Source organism: Nannospalax galili, unplaced genomic scaffold (genome assembly GCF_000622305.1).
Source record: "Nannospalax galili isolate Female #2095 unplaced genomic scaffold, S.galili_v1.0 scaffold386, whole genome shotgun sequence".
NCBI classification, from domain to species: Eukaryota; Metazoa; Chordata; class Mammalia; order Rodentia; family Spalacidae; genus Nannospalax; species Nannospalax galili.
Genome location: NW_008356676.1, coordinates 5,150,496 through 5,166,131, shown reverse-complemented (window position 1 = coordinate 5,166,131; position 15,636 = coordinate 5,150,496). Strand labels below are relative to the sequence as shown.

Below are 15,636 nucleotides of genomic sequence, written 5' to 3'. Positions count from 1 at the left end.
CCCAAGGTTCCTTGTATAACCCTCCCTCCCCACCCCATTTAAATAACCCCATTTTTATCCATTTCTCCCTTAGAAAACATCTGTTTCTTACTGTTCTCCTCTCAAGTTATTTCTGTTTCTTTACCTTCCTGGTTCCTTTTCATTATTCTGGTTCCTACAGTTATGTCTGGATACATACTCACTTAAGAGGATTTGGTGCTAGAATCCACATATTAGGAAGAACATACATCTGTGTTACTTCACTTAGTATAACAGTTTCTAGTTACATCCATTTACCAGCAAATTTCATGATTTCATCTTTACCATTGAGTAGAACACCATTGTGTAAATGAACCACATTTTCATTATCTACTTATCAGTTGAGGGACACTTAGGTTGCTTCCATCTCTTAGGTATTGTGGAAAGAGCAGCAACCAACATGGATGTACAAGTGTCTCTGCAATAGGATGAGTCCTTTGGTTATGCATCAAGGAATGGTATAAGTGGGCCAAATGGTAGGCTCATTATTTTTTTTTAAGAGTTCTCCACACTACTTTCCATAGGGGTTGAACAAGTTTGCAGCTCCACCAGCAGTGAATGAGTGCTCCCTTTTCCCCACATCCTCTCCAACATTTGGCATCATTTGTTCCCTTGATCTTAGCCAGTCTGACTCAGGTAAGATGAAATCTAAAAGTGGTTTTAATTTACATTTCCCTAATTACAAATGATGTTGAACACCTTTTAGAATGTTTCTTATTCATCTTTATTTCTTCTTTTGAGAACTCTCTGTTCAGATCCTTAGCCCATCTTTTAATTTGGTTATTTGTTTTCTTGATTCTTTGTTTTTTTGGGTTCTTTATATATTCTGGATGTTAAACATCTGTCAAATGTGTCACTGGTGATTTCCTTCCATCTTGTGTGTTTTTTCTTTACTTCCTTGATATACACAACCTTCCTTGATATACACAGACTTTTTAGTTTAATGAGGTCCCACTTATTGATTCTTGACCTTAATTCCTGAGCAATTGATGTCTGGTTTAAAAAATCCTTTCCTACTCCTATATCTTATAGGTTATTGTCAATGTTTTCTTTAACAGTTTCAGAGTTTCAGGTTTTGCAATCAGGTCTTTGATCAATTTGGAGTTGACTTTAGAACAAGGTGAAAGCTAAGGGTCTAGTTTCATTCTTCTACAGATGGAGATTCAGTTTTGCCAGTGCCATTTGCTGAAGATGCTGCCTTTTTTCCAGTGAATATTCTTGGCCCTTTTCTCAAATATCAGGTGCTGAAATTGCATGTACTCATATTTGAGTCTTCAGTTTTGTTCCATTGACAGACTAGTTTATTTCTGTGCCAGTACCATGATATTTTTAACTATAGCTCTGTAATATAGTATGAAATCTGGTATAGTAATCCTCCCAGCACTGCATTTTGTGTTCAAGGTTTCTTTGGCTATCTGGGGTCTTCTGTGCTTCTACATGAATTTTAGGACTTTTTTTCTAATTCTGTGGAGAATGTCATGGGGATTTTGGTAGGCATTGCATTGAATGTATAAATGCCTTTTGGTAGGATGGTCATTGTCAGAATATTAATTCTTCTAACCCATTAGCATGGGTGATATTTCCATGTTTTGGTATTATCCTTAATCTCTTTAATGATTTAAAATTTTCATTATAGAAGTCTTTACTATCTTTAGTCAGCTTTATTCTAAGATTTATTTATTTATTTGTTTATTTATTTAAATGAGGCTATTTGATGAGAGGGTTTGCATGTACTTTTTCTCCACTTATTGTAGATTAATTTTATAACCTGCCACTTTACTGAAAGTAATAATCATTTCCAGGAGCTTTCTGGTGGAATTTTTGGCATCTCTTAGATATAACAGCATATTATCTGCCAGAAGAAATAATTTGACCTCTTCTTTTCCAATATTACTCCTTTAATTCCCTTTTCTTGTCTTATTTCTCTAGCAAGTGTTTCAAGCACTATATTAAAGAGGAGGGGAGATAATAGACAGCCTATCTCATTCCTGATTTTAATGGGACTGCTTCCAGTTTTTCTCCATTTAGAATGATGTTGGCTGTGGGTTTATTGTATATAGATTTAACTATGTTAACGTATGTTCCCTCCAGTACAATTCCCTCTAGGACCTTGAATATAAATGCGTGCTGAATTTTGTCAAAGGCCTTCTCTGTATCTATTGAGATGACCATGTCATTTTTGTCTTTGTGTCCATTTATATGATTTATAACATTTATTGACTTACATATATTGAAACATCCCTGAATCCTTAGAATAAAGCCAACTTGATCATGGTGGATGATCTTTTTGATGTGTGTCTGTATGTGATTTGCATGTATTTTGTTGAGAATTTTTGCATCTATCTTCATTAAGGATATGGGTCTATAAATTTCTTTGGTTGTGTCTATATCTGGTTTTGGTATTAGAGTGATGCTGGCTTCATGGAAGAAATTTGGAAGTTCTCTCTCTGTTTCTATTTTTTTAAAATAATTAAGTAGTATTGGATATAGGTCTTCTTTAAATGTCTGGTAGAATTCTGCTGTGAATCCATCTGGGCCTGTGCTTTTTCTAGTCAGGAGTTTTTGTAATACTGTTTCAATTTCTTTATGTGTTATGGATCTGTTTAAGCTGTTGTATTGGTCTCTTGTTCGTATAATTTTGGTGATTCGCTTGATTTTTTCATATCCAGTTCTTTTATGTTTTCAAATTTAATAGTGTATAGGTTTTTAAATTATTCCCTCATAATATTCTGGATCTTTTTGTCTGTTGCAATGCTTCCCCTTTTAGCTCTGATTTTATTGACTTGAATTTGGTCTTTCAATCTTTTCATTAACTGGATTAAGGGTCTGTCTAAATTGTTTATCTTTTCAAAGAATGAGCTGTTGGATTCATTGATTTTGTACTTTTTTCTTTGTTTCTATTTCATTAATTTCTGCTCTCATTTTTTGTTATTTCTTCTTTTCTGCTTGGTTTGAGTTTCACTTGTGCTTCCTTTTCAAGTGTCTTGAGTTGCAGTGTTAAGTCATTTATTTTGTGTTCTTTCTGATTTTTTAATGTAGGCACTTAGCGCTAAAAACTTCCCTCTTAAGACTGCTTTCAATGTGTCACAGAGGTTTTGTTGTATTGTATTGTCCTTTTCATTTAGTTCCAGGAATACACTTATTTCTTTTTTAATTTCTCCTTTGACTCATTTATCATTCAGGGGTGTGTTGTTTAATCTCCATGAGTTTGTGTAGTTACTTGGATTTCTTCCAGTGTTGGTTTTAAGCTTTATATGTGTTGTGTTCTGAAATAATGCATGGAATTATTTTGATTTTTTTGTGTTTATTGAGGCTTGTTTTGTGTCCCAATATGTGGTTGATTTTGGAGAAAGTTCCATGTGGTACTGAGTAAGAGCTATATTCTTTGGTGCTTCAGTAGATATTTGTTAGGTCCTTTTGATGTATGGTATTGTTTAATTCGGGTGACTTTGTGTTTATTCTTTGTCCTGTGATGTGTCTAATGTTGATAATGGGATATTGAAGTCCCCTACTATTAGTGAGTTGGGATTAATCTGGATCTTAAAATCCTGTAGAACTGTTTTTATGAAGTTGAGTGCACCAGAGATATTCATGATTGTAATATCTTCTTTGTCTGTTGTTCCTTTGATCAGAGTGGAGTGGCCCTCTTTATCTCTCCTGATTAGTTTTAGTTTAAAGTAAATTTTTCCAGATATTAGAGTTGCAACTCTTGCTTTTTTCTTAATACCATGTGCTTGGGGTACTTTTTCCATCTTCTCACCTTAAGATAGTGCCTGTCCTTGAAGGTGAGATGGGTTTCTTGCAGACAACAAAAAGATGGATTTTGTTTCTTAATCCACTCAACTTGCCTGGGTCTTTTGACTGGGGAGTTCAAGTCCATTGATATTTAATGTTATTGTTGAAAGATGTATGTATATTGATTCCTTTCATTTTTATTTCTGTTTGCTTTCTTGGTCTAACTGTGCATTTCCAAAGTTAAACCTTCATTTAGCTTCTTTCTGTTATTCTTTGATTATAATTGTTCCTTTCCTCAGCTCTTCGTATTGCTTCAAGAATTCTCTGAAGGGCTGGTTTTGTGGATATGAATTATTTCAACCTATTTATGTCACGGAAGATTTTTCTTTCCCTTTCAACAATAGTAGACATTTTGGCTGGGTAAACTATTCTGGGGGTGGCATCTGTCATCATTTAGAACTGGGATTATTATGGTCCAGGCTCTTTTGGCTTTCATAATTTGCACTGAAAAGTCAGGTATAATTCTGATGGGTATTCTTTTATATGGGACTTGTTTTTCTTTTGCAGGTATCAGTATTCTCTCTTTGTTCTGTACATTTAGTTTTTCTACTGTGATATGCTATGGGGAATTTCTTTTCTGGTCCTGTCTATTTGGTTTTCAATGTACTTTTTCTATTCGTATGGGCATGTCTTTCTTTAATTTTAGGAAATTTTCTTCTACAATCCTGTTGAAGATCTGGTTCATAGTGTAATCCTGAGATTCTTCTCCTTCCTCTATGCCTACAATGCATAAATTTGGTCTTTTCATGGTATTACACATTTCCTGCATATTCCATTCCTGTAGGTTTTTTTTTCATAATCTTCGTTTCAGTGTTCCAATTTGTCTACTGTATCTTCCAGTCTTGATGTTTTGTTTTCCATTTTAATCATTCTATCGGTGAGACTTTCTCCTGTCATTTCTAATTGGCTTGTATTTCATTTCTTTTTTCATTTCAGCCTGAGTTTTCTTTAATATTTCTAACTATTTTGTGAGTTTGCTCAGAAGTTTATCCCTATCTTCTTTCAGTTCTTTGACTTCTTTGTGTGTTTTATAAATTCATTGAATTCTTTTATAATATTTATAATTGTTCTTTTGAATTCTGTGTCCTGGGCTATTGCTACAGGGTTCTCATTGTACACTTCCTCTATAGGACTGTTGGTGCTTGGTGGGAACATATTATTTTGGTTTTTCACGTCATTTTTTTCAGTGTGATTTTGGCATATGGATTTCTTTTGTTGTTTCTGATTCTTGTGTGAGACTCAAGCTTTCCTTTGTTGAGTTTGTCTGTTTCTGTTTGTATACTTGATGTTCCTTTCTTGTTTTTGTATTGGTATGAAAAGCTGGTTGGTCTAAGCTTCAGGTTCTCTCTTTTGATTTTTTATTGGAGAGACCTGATGTCTTCAGTCCAGTTGCTCAGGATTTCCCACAAAGGCCAATGCTGCATGAGGATCAGATGATCTCAGGTTTCTTCATAAGGTCTGGGTCCCTCTAGTCAGCAGGCTTAGTACAATTTGGGTGGCTTGCTAGGTGAAGGTAGGATTCAGGCAATCTCAGACAGTCAGGTAAGAGACTGGTCTCATGAATCCCAGGCAAGTTGGGGTTGGGGACAGCCAGGGTCGAAGGCTGGTCTCAGGAATGCAAAGGCAAGTTGAAGGTGGAGACAGGCTATGAAGTCTCTAGGTAACTAGACTGAAGAATTGAGCTAGTCTGGGTGCAAAGGATAAGGATGCAGGGGGTGGATATGGGCCAAGAAGTTGGTCCAGAGATCTGGGGTGCCAAGAGGAGAAGTGTGCCTGTGCTCATGGCTAGAAGGAGAACAAGAGGTCTCCGTTTTTTAAATCTTATTTTCATTTATCTCTACAATTCTAGGTATTTATTTTCCTGATATCCACTTGCCACAGATTACAGAATGTATCATATATGCTGACAATCTTTGATTTGAATATCTAAAGAACAATGAAAGTTTCCAAGCAAAATAACAGAGATATAAATGGACACCTTGGAGATCAGACAGGCTTTAGTCATTAAGCCTAAGCCTGGGGCATTGCAAATGCCTTACAGGAATTTGTCCTTTTCATGTTTAAAATTAATTGAACTTGTAAAATATTTTGCTTCAAAATTATACACTGTTTTATATTATTAATATTTATATCATTGGGCTTTAAATAAAAAATTAAGGAAAGCAAAGACATGAATCCCAAAATGTATATCTATTTCTTATTTGTAATAAATACCTTTTTGATATAAAATGCATTGCTTAAATTTACTATGCTTGTAATAAAAGTAAAATATAAAATATATTCTAAATATTGTTAAATTTATTTCCTATTATTTTTCTACATGCAGTTAGATTCCTTCTTGTATGACAAATGTCAGACTAAAAGAAATTATCAAAGTAAGTCATTAGATTTTTCTTACATTTATTTATCTTTATATAATTTTATTTATTTACTTTCTCTCTCTCTCTTCTCTCTCCCTCTTGCAATCAGAAGCTATCTTGCAGGAATTCCTTCAGTTCAAATCATTAGACTTGGTGGCAAGTGACTTTGCCTGCTGAGCCATTTTGTCGACTCAATCATTAGATCTTGGTATATCTTTTAGCTATATCTCCACTATTAATCATCCATATAGAGCATAAATCTATAGTTCACAATGACTCAGCAAAGAATAAATAATAATGTAAAATTAATCAATTATAAATAGGGGAAATAATTTGCTTGTTTCATCAATGTATATGTATTGACTATGTTCTATTGGCCATAACCCCTTGACAGGTAATGTACACTAAAAGTACACTAAAATGTAAATAAAAGATTTGAAACATGCAAACCCAGACAAACAAAGGCAATGAAAGGAAGTAGCAGGTGAGAAATATGGATACATTTTGGAAGGTGACAAACTGGTTTACAGTATATGATCAATAGATGTGACATGTAGGACCATCACTGTGGTAGGGTTAACATCTTGCCATGGTATACATCCGAATGCAAAGATGAGGAAATTTTAAGGCTTCTTAAAAACTACCAATTGATAATTACTTTCTAGATGGACAAGAATGAGAAAGGACCCATCAACAGAAACCACCTCTTCAAAGAATTTCCAAGTAATTGGAGACAAACGTGTTTTGAGAACAAACATAGGAAAGAAAAAAAAATTAATACACTAATTTAAACTACATGAGACTAAATTTCTAAGCAGTAAGAAGTTGTAAGATAATAGACCACTGCCTTTGAGTTTGGAAGTAAAATGTTTTCCAAATTGCATGCTATGCCAAGGTAAACTTTCAATGATGTATGAGAGCAGAGTTTTAAAAACAGTGCCAAGAGGAGTCCCTGGAGCCTGGGGGTTCGTGTACGCTGGGGAGGGGCGCTTCCATCTGCTTTCCAGGGATGACAACCCTAGGACCAGCTCGTGGTCCCCAGACCCACCCCTCAGATGCTGAGCCACTGAGCACAGTCTCAGCACCAGGAAGCCAGGGCCAGGGTCTGCTGTACATCCTCCACCACTGCTGCTTGTTGCTAGGATGCGGACCCAGCTGGAGACCAAGGGGAGATGCCTTTGAGCCAGCCTTGGGTCTGCACTGTCAGGGCGACCTCATGACAAGTTTTAGATTTGGGTCGTCTTTTAGTGAAAAGTGGGTGAAACCTTCTATACAGAGAGACTCCAATCAAAATCAACAATAACTTGGAAAAGAACAATGCTGTCCTTAAACAACCTGCAAAATGTCATCTATAACCCCACCATTCACTATGCTGGCATCATCTCTGAGCAGTTGAAGCCTGGGACTTTGATTGTCATCCGTGGACATATCCCTAATGATGTGAACAGATTCCAGGTGGATTTGCTGCATGGCAACAGCCTGAAGCCTCAGGCTGACATGGCCTTCCACTTCAACCCTCGCTTGAAAAGGTCCAACTGCATTATCTGCAACACGCTGACAAATGAGAAATGGGGCTGGGAGGAGATCACTTATGACATGCCCTTCAGAAAAGAGAAGTCCTTTGAGATTGCAATCATGGTGCTGAAGAACAAGTTCCAGGTGGCATTGAATGGAAAACATGCTCTCCTGTATACTCACAGGATTGGCCTGGAGAAGATAGACATGCTGGGCATTTATGGCAAAGTGAATATTCACTCCATTGGGTTCAGCTTCAGCGCAGATTTACAGAGTCTCGAAATGCCTACTCTGGGACTGACACAGATAAGCAGAGGAAACGTACAGAAGTCTGGCATGTCACAGATGTGCCTGCCATATGAAGCAAGGGTGAACTCCCCCATGGGCCCAGGACGAACGTCGTTATTAAAGGAGAAGTGAATACAAACGCCAAAAGCTTTAATGTTGACCTGGTGGCAGGAAAATCGAGGGATATTGCTCTACACTTGAACCCACACTTCAACACTAAGGTATTCATAAGAAACTCCTTTCTTCAGGACGCCTGGGGAGAAGTGGAGAGAAGTATCACCTGCCTCCCACTTAGTCCTGGGATGTACTTTGACATGATAATTTATTGTGATGTCAGAGAGTTCAAGATTACAGTGAACGGTGTGCACAGCCTGGAGTACAAACACAGATTTAAAGAGCTAATCAGTATCTACACACTGGCCGTTGATGGCGATATCCATTTGTTGATATAAGGAGCTGGTAGCCACCACGACTGTCACAAACCCCCAATACAAACGAACGGCTTGTGTGATCCTAGCCCGTCACATGCGTCTCGCTGTCACTGCATTACTTATGTTGAGTTGAGCTCTCATACCATCACATCCTATCTGGTGTTCTCAGTCCTTGCCACATAGTGTGGGCTACCTCTACCTTTGAGGGAGCAGACCGAGGGCTTTTATAGCTTACTGCAAGCAAGGCTCTGCACACTGGCCCTCCCCTTGTAAAACCACTCAATTTTTACTACTGTAAAAATTTGCCACTGTAACACGGCAGCACAGGGATTGAAGGCATACTTCCTGTGCATATTCTCTGAGCTGGGCAGACAGTGCTGTGCCCAGGACCACTGTGCCCCTGTTCTCTGGAGGTCAGGCCTGTGGCAACCCAGTGGAAGGTCTTTCTACTGGCATCACATTAACTCATTTGGGGTCCTTTAGGCTTAAGATCAGATAGTACTACTGGACAGCAAACACTATTCCCCAGTGATCCTTTTCACAGTCAGCATTCTTTCATACTCATAATTGAAGGTTACATAAGCTTTAGCTTTCCTAACTACAGACTTACAAAATAACATGATGCTGAACGCAGCAGAGAAACTGAGGCAAAAACCTGAAGCAGAACAAAACCAACGTCCTGTTGTAGGAGTGGACTCTGCTCCTCACACCCAAGGCCAGGGTGTGTGTGCACCTGTGGCAAGTGGGAGGCCAGATGGATCCAGTCTGTAAAGCCCTTTTGGGCAACCAAGTGATCAAGGCAAGACTTAGTAAATGTGTTAACTAGGCACTCCCAAAAGCCAAACCAACACAGACCAGTGAATCAGGCAAGTAGTACAAAATGTTCTGTTCTCAACACATCCAAAGAGGAGTCTGTCATCAGCAGTAACATCAAAATGCACTACAAGGTATTAAAATCAAGCCTGTGTCAGCAAGGCAGCCGCTGTGTTCTGTGCTGCTACTGGAAGAGCAAGCGGCAGCTCAGGGAGCACCTTCACACGTCAGGCCTTGCTGCAGATATCAAAGGTGGATGTGTGCTAGGGAAAGGCTTCTGGTCAGATCACCTCATCATATTGACTATTGGACAGGATTCTGCCAGCATGCAGAACATGTTCATGGCAGATTTGGTTAGCTTATCTGTTAGTCACATACTGGAAACAAGACCATTATGAAGCTTAGGTTTAGAAAATACCTAATGTAGTATCCTACATCTTAGGTACATCCTAGTCCTTCATTCTTTTCCTGTAATTTATTATGTGGATTCTTGCTGTACTTAAGATGTACGGGTATGGAACAGGGAAATCTACAGGAGATGAGAGGCTCTACCATCTCCTCAGAGTTGTCTATGACTAAGGCACTTGGGTAAAAATAAAAACCCATCATACTCTTAATAAAATAAAATAAAATACTCAGCTTTGTATAAAAGTTACACTATGGAGATCAGATAAAGAAGGTAAGGGTGAGAGCTATCTGGCAGTCTAGACAGAAATGTTCTTGACAGAGAAAAAGATGGAAAAGTTTCTCTAAGAGAGATATAACTAACAAAATAATGAGTTTGATAGGCTGTGATATTTTGGTTTTTAATATGCTGATGAGACTTGTACTTCCTCTTTAGAGCATAGGGTTGGATATTGATAGTGACAGCAATGAAGCAGCTGATGGACAGGGCAATTCTTGGTTTCAGGGTCAACAGACAGTTATTGAGTACATGAACATAGTCACAATGTGCTGTGTAACTTAGAGGTGGACACATAATCTTGCGTAGGTGCAACATACAAGAAGCTCTAAAAGAAAAAAGTATATGCAGGCATAAACAGATGCACACACAGATGTGAGCATGTGCTAGATCATAGGGTGTTACCTAACAGATGGTTGAGGAATGAAAATTAGCAGGTAAAATCTTTTAAAAATTTAAAAACAAAAGAGTAAATCTACTTCTTGGAAACATACAAATAAAAATTTAAATGAAACAGCAAAAGAAAAAAGTTTAAATCCAAACTCTCATAGGAAATTAGAATCAGGGGAATAACAATCTAGATTAATCCTGATTAATCTCCCAATCTCTTAAAATATTAAGATTTTGTTACCCCATAAATTGAACTTTATTTACAAAGAGTACTCTGTGGAAAATGTGATAAAGGAAATCAGGAATAATCATACTACATCTTTCCACTGAAAATTCCCTATAATGCAGAATGCATCAATATTAAGTAATTATAACTGAAATAATTTAGCAACTAGAAGCTGAACACAGGCAATCAAATAGATAATATTAAATTATTCTGTCTTATCTTCCAATGTAATTCACTGACTTTTCTGATAAATTAATATTGACTTTCTGATTTAATGATTTCATTACTATAGTCATTAATGCAACACTGTGAAATTCACTGTGAAATATAAACTTGATTTAAGATATTCTAATTTTACAGTTAAACAATTATTGTTCTTGAAAGGATATGCATACAGAAAGTATTTTTCCGCTTCCTCTGTATTTTATAAAGGCACATCTTTATCTTAATATATAGCATTCTATTTTATTCCTGTGGCTGTTCCATGGTCTTAACTGGACTTTAAATATTTTATTCACCTTTTCAATAAGGTGTCCCACTACTACATCCAATGATTTGTATATCTTCTAAAACTTTCTGATTTTTCATAAGTAAACACAGATGATGTTTCAAGTTTGTTTCACTTTTTACAAGATCGAAAGGCACCTTTCTAAATGGGAATTTGATGACTACAAGCCCTCTGTCCACAAGGACTGAGAGAAATAATGCATGGGTAAAGGGCAGTTTAATAGCACCGATTTCCTGTTGTCACTGGCATACTGCATGTACATTCTGGGATTCTGACAACTCAAAGCACAGACCTCTTTAGTGACATACATAAGCCATTATTTACAGGTGACATTTATTGAGCCAGTTATAACATTTTCACAAATACTGCCCTGATAAAGAATATATAACTTAAATCTGCGTTTATGGCTTATGGAATACTTTCTTTGTAATTTTGAATATATATTTCACTAAATCTAGAAGGAGTTTGAGCAAAAAGAGTTGTAGTCTGAATATATCTATAGTAATTTTCATTTTAGAAGTTGTAGATCACTCTTGACCAGCTCAAAGATATCTCCTTGGTATCTTCCCATTCAGTTATATCTGCTGACAAAACCAGCACAGAATTTCATTTGTTTAAATACAAAAATTAAAATAAATAAATAACAGGCAGTAAAAGTATTCCATTTCATTGTTCTTTTTTATATCAAACATGCAGGGATGTAAACAGGGCTAACAGACTGACAAAGCAACCACCTAGACATGCAAGACCCTGGGTCCAATTTCCAGCAAAATACACACACACACACACACACACACACACACACACACACACACACACACAGTATAAATGTCCTCAAAAACAGACTTCTGAAGCTCCAGAAACTATGGGTTGTATAATATTTATAGAAACCATTATTGACTAAGCTGATTTGTGTCCTGCAGTAAATGCAATTTCCTTCTACATGAAGCCAGTGGCAGGCTCTGAAGGCAAACTGGTGCACACCAAAGGGAATTTATGCTTTAGGTAGCATTGGAGGAGATACTGGATGTATTGAGGGGATCTGTGGACATCAACAAGTCACATTCATTCTTCCCTTTAAACTGAATCAATCAATTGTCTCAAATGTGGAGGGTCCCACCAAGTGGATGTTTTATAAAGTGGTTTTTTACAAAAAAAATTATGGAAATATTTTCTTCAACCTAACCTCCTAGTTAGGAATTCGTTGTTTGCCTGCTACATTTACATATTCATTTTAAAAGACACAAAAGTTATTTCCAGTGTTTCAAAACAGAAAATTGTGATAATTAGATTTATCAATGTCAAACTCATCTGTCTTTTGAAAGACTGCAGACTGGGTCAGAAAACATTCCCTTTTGAAACAGTTGCCACATGGTGAATACTAAGCTTGCCTTTGGCAGACCTCTTTGCCAACCCCTATTACTTTGAATAAATTCCAGAAAAAAATAGTTAGAAAATGTTTCTTTAAATTATTTCCATTTATTACCATTCTGTAATTTCTTATAATTGCTTCAGAAAAAGAACTAGCAAGCAGATTTGTAAGAAGGAATATGCCCTTCCTTATTTTGGCAACTTCTCAAAACATAGATTAGTTGTGTGAAGATAACAGCAGGGGTCTAAGAAAATCAAGTTAGTTTAAGTGATTACAAGTTATTATAGCATAAATAATGGGCCCAAGGACAGGCTTCCCATTACAGCTGACACATGGGGCTGTGTTAATTGTGGTCTGTAGAAAGACGTCTGGCAAGAGTCTACAGGTGGCATCAGAATTTACTCCCTTTTCAGTTCACTCAGGCCTGCACTTGAAAATGGACTGCATTTTCTGGGAAGATGGATGTAATCTGTTCTATAGGCTGCTTTGTGACAATTAATATAAATATGGTATGGTACATTCAGAGGGATATGACAGTAATTATTAACTAGAAATGGAAGATGATTAGCCAAATAGAATGCAAAATGTCTATAGAATTTGTTTCCAGCTTATGTTGGGAGAATGTTAATCTCAGAAAAATTAGCAACAGCTGTGGACAGAAATGAAAGTCTTCATATGGTTAGAATAGATGATTTTATAAAGTTCTGTGGTTCCAGTGGAGGAGTGAAGACATTGACTCCCACTCTGTGCTGGTCCCACTGCCCTCTGGATGGAATGCCCTTCTTATCTGATCTAGATCCACTTCTCCATCCTCACACACTGTACCTGCTTGAAATTATAATAGCAATGATTTGCAGTTACCATGCTACTTGATTGTTAAAATAAAACTTTAACTTTATTATGACTAGAGAGTTGGCTCAGTGGTTAAGGACACTGGCTATTCTTGCAGAAGACTGAGGCTTGAATCTCAGCATCCACATAGCAGCTAACAACTGTCAGTAACTCCAGTTCCAGGGGATCCAGTGGCCTTTTCTGTCCTTTGAGGGCATTGCATTACATGGATGCACTTTCATACATGCAGGCAATACAATCATACACATAAAATAAAATAATAAAACAAATAAAAAGCTTTCAATTTATATAATTACACACAATCCAGACATATATATGCATATATGGCTGAATAGTCATATATCACTCGTGTATTTCATACATGTACACATATAGTCATGTGCATATATGTTTGTATTTATATGTATGCAAATATCTACAATATCTATGTCTTTGATATGTCATTCAGAGTTATTGCTGAAACAAAAAATAAAGTCTGTAGAGTAAAATTTGACTATCTAGATGTATAATTAAATGCGACACTGTCCCGGCCCGCGGGATCTGCAACGGGGTACCTGGAGTGGGGAGTGAGGATTGGATGGGGCAAGAGACACAAGAAATGGAGACAAGACAGGATTCTGATCAAGTCTCATTTATTGCAGCATAAGCATGAGGTTAAATAGAGAATGAGAACAAAGGAGTACAGATTGAGAGTAATCATGTCAGCTAGACGGCAGGGGCCCAGATGTACTCTAAGGGAGGAATCTACTGATTAACGGAGAACAGGGCAGTTTAGTGGAAAAGAGTTCAAGGCCGTGGGCCAAGGCTGCAGGCCAAGGCTGCGGGCTCCGTCCCGTGCCCGCTGGAGGAGAGTGGGCAGAATGGAATGTTACCAGATTAGGTCTGTTCAGCAGTTTTGAGAAATGGCTGAGCCTCAGGCTACCAACACAACACGTATGTTTTTATTAGAATATAAACTGTACTGAAAATTCCATGAGTTACAGACAAAAAATTCCATGTTTAGTATAAATCATAATATTTATTCTGAGATTCTACCTTAACCTTCTACAGGAATTAATTGCAGGTAACTGTAATTACAGGTACTCAAAAAAAAAAAAATCTGGTTTCTGAACCAACGTTTTGATGGGTTGCCCCCTTTAAAGAAATCCCCAAGTAAAATTCTGTCTAATCTACAAAGGTATATCTCATCACAAACAATTTAAAATAAAATTCAAGTTCTATATTTACATATTAAGACAAACTAGTTTCATTGTTTTATATATATAGTGAGAGAGAGAGAGTAAAATTAAAGCAGAATGAACTGATATAATTATCTGCAGAACTTACAGATATCTTGAGAGTCATCTTTTTCTTTGTTTCTTTTTATGCCTGGGGATGCTGAGGCCCAATCAAAGGAACTTGCCCATGTTTTAGTATCATCTAACAGTAAACAATTTATAGAGGGACACAAGTAAAATATGTATGCATATATATACAAAATAATATAAGTTATACAAAATAAAATCAGCTTATTATAATTGACAGGAAAAGTATTTACAATTCTAACCTCACATAAATAAATACCCTAATTACAAAAGTTTGTTCTAATAAAAATACCGTGATTGGTTCAGCATATCAATTTATTGATATGTAGAATTTGAAAACTTTCTGGATGAACCACGTGTCCAAATATAGAAAATCATATCCATTCATGCATAAGGGAAATCTGCTAAAATCATTCATGAATGTTAAATGTCAACAGTGATGGATATTTATATAGAAAAGAAGGAAAAGGTGGAACAGTGGCATTATGCATCAAAGTTTCTGAAAATGACATTGATGTGTTATGACAGATGAGAGAAATAGTAAAATACTTTGAAAGAGGTTAAAAAGTTAAAGAAAATAGAGAGAATTTGACCATGTTTTGTAGGCAACAGTCTGTAGGTCAATATAGTTATTTATTCATGAATAAAAACCATTTGTCAATTTCACAGAGCACTGCTTTCCAAGTGTGATCTAAGGAACCAATGGGTGACCCCAGAGGGAGAATATTGTTTCCAAAAAGCCACCAGTCAGTTATTTTAGCTAACCATATAAATCTGAAATGACTAATTTTTGACAATGTAGTGAACATAATTTCTAATCACAGCTATCCCTTGGGTTAAATCTAATTTGAAAGTAGATACAATTTCAACAATCTAAATTAATCGAGAATATTAATAAATATATAAACTAAGAGATTATAAAGAAATACTGTAGCCCAATAAGATTTAAAATCTAGGAGTTAAGTATAATTACTTATGAACTATTTTTGTAAACATCGTTCTTTAATAACAAAGGTGGTATTTTTTCCTAAAAAGAGTAAAGGAGGTCAGAATCCCACAACATTGGGAAAGTAATTTAAATA

General features: G+C 36.4%; 1 pseudogene; it reads left to right on the top strand.

Moving 5' to 3' along the window:
* The first annotated feature begins 7,490 nt into the window (after window positions 1–7,490).
* Window positions 7,491–8,439, top strand: LOC103751307 (annotated as a pseudogene).
* Window positions 8,440–15,636: the final 7,197 nt, after the last annotated feature.